The sequence below is a fragment of the Sylvia atricapilla genome, chromosome 9, assembly GCF_009819655.1.
Source record: "Sylvia atricapilla isolate bSylAtr1 chromosome 9, bSylAtr1.pri, whole genome shotgun sequence".
In the NCBI taxonomy this organism is placed as follows: Eukaryota; Metazoa; Chordata; class Aves; order Passeriformes; family Sylviidae; genus Sylvia; species Sylvia atricapilla.
The window spans coordinates 27,993,397-28,000,125 of NC_089148.1; the positions used below are offsets into that span (position 1 = coordinate 27,993,397).

The following is a 6,729-nucleotide window of genomic DNA, read 5'->3' on the forward strand; positions in this document are numbered from 1 at the left end:
GCTGCAGTAAATCATTGACAGCAGCACAGATCGAATCACAAAGAATCAGGACACATCCCAGAGGCCTTTGCCCTTTTGGAAACAAATTCCCGGTTTTCTGGCAAGGAAATATATTAAACTGTGCAACTGTTTCCACATTAAAGTCAATCAAGTCCTATTGCAGCAGTGTGTTTCTTATCCACCCTGCGCCCTCTTTTAATTTGACGGAGGAGGAAACTCGTGTTATTTCCCTCAGTGACTTCACTGTAATTTTGATGTATCTGGTTGCTGACCAGGGAAAAGCTTCCCAGTACAGCAAATTGAAGATTAGCACAAAATTGTGTTAGGAGGAATGTGCGCCTTCCAGATACGTGAAGGAAATGTCAGTTCAGCTTCCTGCCCTCGCCAGCCCCACGAGGCAGTTTCCCACTTCTAAATGTGAGTGATCACCTGGCTTTTGGAGGGCCCTACATGGCCACTGCAACGTGAAAATCGAATTCCTTGTTCTCTAAAGTGATTTGGAGGGAGGAAAACATCCTCCACACCTGAAATTATTGTGGCCATGCCTTGTGCAAACCCATCTGCTCGTATAGCTTTTAGGTGGGTGGCGTCTGAGTGGATGTGCACAATACCACGGAAAGCAAGAACGCCACAGGTTATTTATTTGTTAAGATAATGGTCACGAGATGGCAATATTTAGTTCTGTCGTGTTAGAAGAAAATAAAAATGGCCATGGGAAAGACACCTGGTCACAGCCCGAGTTGCCTCATTGCTGTTTCTCCAAGCTTTCACAGCCTCCAAAACGCCCCTAAGGGCAGGCACAAAAATGCACAAGGAATCTGTATCTTCATTAGGTGTCAGTTTAAAAAGGAGTAAAGGATATATGGAGACTTGGGTGTTCAAACAAGCGCCTGTTTTTCCCTGCTTTGTCTTCTGCATAAGCAGGCTGAGCTGCTTCTTGCATAAACGAAGTGTTCCCAGCAGACAGCTGGAAGTTTGAACCTCAATAAATTCAAGAGAAAGTGTAATTATGGTAGGAAAGTCTGGTCTTGGGCTATTATAGCTGTTAAATAGGCAGTGAATTGTCCTGTGTCCACAAAAGGCAGGGCTGGAAGTGTCATTTTGTGTATTTCCCAAATCAATTGCAAAGCTCATTTCAATAGCCGGCATTGTAAATTATCGAAAATGAAAGGACCTCTTAGCAAGTTATTTTCCCGTAATTAAAGTTCCGAGTGACCCTGGGGCTTGTCTTTGCTAAACACTAAGAAATGCGGCACGGGGGTAAACTCAGCATTGAGATGAAATGAGCAGTGCCCTTCTGTGACCTTGGGGAGTACCTTAATGCAATCCTTCACCTACTAATGCGCTGCTGATGGGCTCAGGAAAGTCCTTCTCCTCTCTTTGCCTGTGCTAGAAGAACTCCAATAAGGGGTTTAATATTTTTTTAATATACTATTAAACCTAAATTGCTTTCGCCTGGGAGAAAAAGTAGGGAAATGTAACTGGCCTGAGGCGATCCCCCTCGTCACCCTGTTGCACATCACAGCGTCTCTGCAGGTGGCTGGTAAGGCAGATTGACACAAAAAGGTTCTGGCCATGCTTATAGAGGTCTGGTGGGGACGCATCCCACTGGTTTTCATCCCAACCTGGGCTGTCCTGGGATACAAATGGCTGTTCTGCACAGCCAAGTGCCTCCTCAGCATCTGAGCAAGGCTGTCGAAGCATTAAATCTTTTTTTTTTTTTTTCTTCCCCCTGATAGCAGCATCAGAAACACCTCCCTCCCTATATATAATGGAAGTTGTTTGTGGCACATCTCCCAGGTAAAAGGCTGGGCAGGTTTGTGCAATCAGGCACAGCACCAATTTCTCACTGATAGGGGAGGTCATCTGGGGCAGAGGCGTGCAGGAGAGATTTAAGCAGCCAGCAAGGCGCTCCACGCTAGAGGTGAAATTAAAGAACCTTTCTCAGAGGTGTTATGTTCCAAAAGTGAGATAGATATATAGAGATAAAACGTTTTGGATTTTAGAGATAGAACGTTTTGGATTGAATGTGTCTAAAATGTTTGTGTTGGATCCTTGACCCCGAAGCTGAATTCAGTCCTGGAGCTCTGGCTTTCAGTGCTGGCCGTGCTGTCCATGGTGATGCAGTCACCTTCAGGAGGATGGAAAAAGGGCTGTGAGCAGGCTGGGGTGGGCAGTAAGCTCACATCATCACTTTGTGGCTGTTCCCACCACAGAGCTCTTACCCTGACTCTGCAGAACCCTTTTTTTATTAAAAGACACACAGTTCCTCACTCACAGCTCTTACGTGTCTAAAATCAGGGCGGATGAACTCTGTGTAAACAAACTCCATGATAGCAACGCAGGATTTTGTTCCACTTCAAAAAATCCCCACTTCAAATGTGTTTGGCCCAACAAAGGGAATTAATTTCTGCCTGAAGAGTGCATTGATCTTTCAGGTATCACCTGAACAGCCCGTGGGTAACGTGGCTGGCTGCACAAGCCTAGCCCCAGGGTGAAGTTATACTGAATATAACATATCCATTATGTTGTTGTCATCCAGCAATTTGCATTTGTTCCTTCTTCCCCCTCTCTGGATTTTTATTTTCAGTATATTCATATAGCTTTTGCTGCAGGGGATACAGTTTTGGTTAAAAAAAAAAATTCATCCTTATTTAATTCTAATACTGTATTTAATTTTTTGGTGGTGTATTATTCACTCAGTACTTTAAATCTGAATTTTGTCCCTGCTTGAAGACCATGAACACCTAAAGGCGGAGAGGCCTTTTCTTTTTTATTCTGTTCAAGCCACCCTGCCCACAAAGTTTGATGTGACTGACACCTGCCACGTGCTGTTTGCTCTCTTGTGGCTCACCAGGGAAAAGAGCAGAGCACACAACCTTTTGTTCAGGGCCGGTGGGGATTTTTTTTGAACAATACAGAGACTGTTGCAATGTGCAGAGGTTACAGAGGGCTGTGGCAAGATCCAGAAGCTGTGCCTTGCAGTGGGAGCTCTGCCCTTAAAAAGTTTGCTGTTTCACGCGTGCTTTTGCAGCACACGTGGGCTTTCCTCAGCTCATCCCCTCTTTTCTCTGCACAGCAGCTGGGTGAAAAAACTTCTGTTTTGTCCAGGAAGCCAAGCTGGCTACTGAGGTCTTCATCCCTGAACTTCACAAATCAGAAGAGAAGGATTTAGATTCAGAGATGCCTTCATACAGTAGAGCAGGCAGGAGACCTGAGTAGAAGAAGATGTTTGGTGTAATTCACCCTGCAGGTGCTGGGATGATGCTCCTGCAGTTTGGAAGGCTGCGTTACAGCAGGGAAAGGCTGCTGCAGGCTGTGCCTGGCCCTGCTCAGCACCGGTGTCAGAGAGGGAACAGCAAACGCTGTTGGGAAAATTAATCCACCAATGCCGGAGGTTTATGTCCAAAGAGGAGACAGAGGAGTCCTTGTACTTTATTAAATAAAGGGAGAGGCCGTGGGGCACTTCCCCTGGGGCGTCTCCAATTTTGGAGGATGCAGCCTCCTTTTTATCCCAATTTCCCGGGCACTTTTCCCTCTCTCTTTCCCCATTGGCTGAGGTACTTGAGAGGTACAGACTTCCCGGAGTGCCTAATACCTAAAATTCCCCTTTAATGTATAACCCCCCCACTTTAAATTTTCCATTCTTACGGAATTTATGGGGTTTTCCCGTTGTTTCTTTCATCTTTCAATATCCAATTCCATTTATCAGCTAACCTACAGTTTGTTTGTAAAGGCAAGTATCTCCTTTTCCATTCATCAATCAGTGGGAATCCATCCCATTGTTTCTTTTATCTCTCAGCGCTGGTTTTATCCACCAGCAGACCCACTGCTTGTTTGTAAAGGCAAATCTGACATTCCTCTCACCACCACACCTTTCCCCTGTGGCACCACCCCAGTTCCTCAGGTACATCTGGTTTTCATTTTAAATTCTTAAATTCTCCGTGCAGCACTGAGTTCGTCTCCCAGTTACAGGGGCTGGCTCAGCGGAGAGATGTGGGAAAGGTCCACCCAAGGGCCAGCAGATGTCCACAGCCCCTGGCTGGACCTGGCAGCCTTCACTTGGTGCCGCTGAACCCAGCACTGCTCTCATGAGGCATCTCCCACCACAGCAAACACCGAGTTTTTAAACACTCAAGGGATTATATGGGCTGTGTTGGTAAGAAAAGGTGTGCCCTTAAGTGTGGGGTGCAGAGACAACCGTGTGTGGCTTGGACAGGTAAAACACCTTTGCAAGGCTTTGAAATGAATTTTCTGGAGTCCTACAGCACTTTGATAGGACTGATCTTGTGTGGGTACCTCCAGTGGCTCCTAAACAATTCTTGTCCTGTCCAGCCACAGCGAGTATTTTGGAATGCGAGGATCAATAATAACACCGCGTTTTCCCAAATCCCTCCTTCCTGCCGGGAAAGAAAAGACAGAGCAAGCAGCTCGGTGGTGGAACAAGCGATCCTATTTCCCCCTCTGCTGGAAAAGCAGGATATCACCTCCTGGCAGGAGAAGGGTGAGATCCCAGCCATCTCCATCCCTGCCCACGGAGTGGGAATTTGGTGATTTTAGCGTCCCTTCCAACCCAAACCATTCTGAATTCGGGAGATGTTCAGGGAGCCAGGCTGGGGGGAGTGTTCTGATCCTCCTGGGAACAGAACAAGGCATTAAAACCGACCCGAATCCTTCCCTAGCACAGGGCTGTGCCCCGTTTTCCATTTCCCCTCATTTTGGGGAGTTTTTAGGTGGATTTTTTTTTTCAGAGATATGGACCCCACTGCGTTTCCCCAGTGTTGTCACACATACTGGGTCCACAGGTTTTTCTGTGACAAAGGAAAACAGCTTGTCAGGCCATCCCCAGTCTAAAATATCTTGACACTGGGCTAATGTTATCACCAATTACGCCATGGGCAATTACTTAAATCTTGTTCTCTTCCAAAAAAGACTGGATGGCCCCAAAAATTGCCTCATCTTCACCAGTTGCGCTGCCCTATCTTTCTAAAAAGCTGAAATATTAAGAATAAAGCATATTCCCAAGATCTGCTGTTGTTCTTGACTTTCAGTAGCATCTCTGTAAAAGCCAAAAATGATAAAAGAGTTGAAAAAAAAATCCCAAATCTCTATTACAGGTTTACATACAAACTCCACCAGTCCACTAAGTAGCTGAAAAGAATAATTCAGGGAAAATAAGTCAGCTGGATGCTGTGCTGGCAGCCCTCAGACTGATGCAACAACATAATGTACTAAATGCTTCACTGCAGGGAAAAAAAAAAAAACCAGCCAAGAAATGAAATTTAAAACTTTTAAACAGGCAGAATGGTTTGTTCTGGGGAGGCTGTGTGTGTGCACGGAGTGTTTGGGGCTGCTGCTCTCAGCACTGGTGTTTGGGTTTATTCCCCCTGGGAATTCCCATCCTGGGTTGGTGCCTCTGAGATGCAATCCCAGAGCAAACCCCAAGCTCCTGCCCAAAGGAGGGGGGATCACTGTGTTTTTCTGGGACATCAAAACCAGATTTGGCTTCTGCTTGTGCAGTGTTTGATGTTCACAGCCCCGTGGCTGCCCCGTGCTCCCTGCGCGGTTCTTGTAGCCCAGTGTGTGATTTATGGCAGCCCTGGTGGGGCTCCTGGGGTCCCACGGGGCTAGCACTCACAAAACGCATGTTTTAAAGAAACTCCTGGCGTTTTACTTTGATTTCAGTGTGCATCTAGAGGAATCTACCCCGTCCTTTTCCTCGGGACTGCAGCTCCGTAGTCAGAACCTCCTGATTCTCCAACAGTGCTTTAATTCATGGTCTGTGTTCACACCACTGGGCTGCTCATAAATCCTCCCCAGCTACCTGTACACAAAGCTGGCATTGATTCCATCATGCTGAGACTCCAGCACGGGCTTGGGAGACTTCCCTGCCAGCTTCCAGCCCGGCAGGATCCCCCTTTCTTCTCCCAGCCCTCCACACAGCAGCAACAGCAGCAGCAGGGCTTTTCATGTGGTGAGGAGCCAGACTCCTGCTTCGAGTCATGTCTCTGAGAAATCAGCCTTTTTCTTTTCCTCAAGTTTCCCCTCCCTGTTATTTTTCAGCTCCCCTCACGTTTGGCTCTGGAAGGCAGGGTCAGTTCCTGAAGGCAGCGGGGATGCTCAGGGCAAGGATTTGCTCAATGCCCATGTGCAGAGGGGGGTTAGGACAGAGGGGAATGGCTTCAAACTGAATGAGGGCAGGTTTATTAGGCCAGAGATCAGGAAAATAAATTTTCCCTGTACAGTGGTGAGGCCCTGGCACAGGTTGCCCAGAGAAGGTGTAGTTGCTCCATCCTTGGAAGTGTCCAATTTCAGGCTGGACAGGGCTTGGAGCAACATGGGATAAGTGGAAGGTGTCCCTGCCCATGGCAGGGGACTGGAATTGGATGATTTTTTTTTTGGTCTTTTCATGGTTTCTTTTCCAGGCATCTTATTGGGAATGATGTATAGGAGAGGGGCAGAGCCTTGGTGTGTGGGATTAGGGCCAGCTCATGAGTATTGCTCAGGCTGCCGGTGGCTCCCTGCCCTCCCAAACCCCATCAACAGCCACCTCTGGATGCCACCAGCACCAGGCCCCGTGCAGCAGCTGTCCCTGCTCCAAGGAAAGCACCAAGCACTCCTGAAGAGAGAGATGAAATAATCTTTGACCAGTTACAGGGGGAAAAAGGAAGTCCTGGGGCTCTCAGCTCTGTCCTTAGCAAGCCAGCCAGCCTTGCTTTTCCTGGGAGA

General features: G+C 47.3%; 1 protein-coding gene across 1 annotated transcript in view; it reads right to left on the reverse strand.

The window, feature by feature from the left end:
• PRKAA2 (protein kinase AMP-activated catalytic subunit alpha 2) overlaps window positions 1–6,729 on the reverse strand; it is a 330,475-nt gene that overhangs the window by 270,713 nt on the left and 53,033 nt on the right. The window lies entirely within an intron of this gene.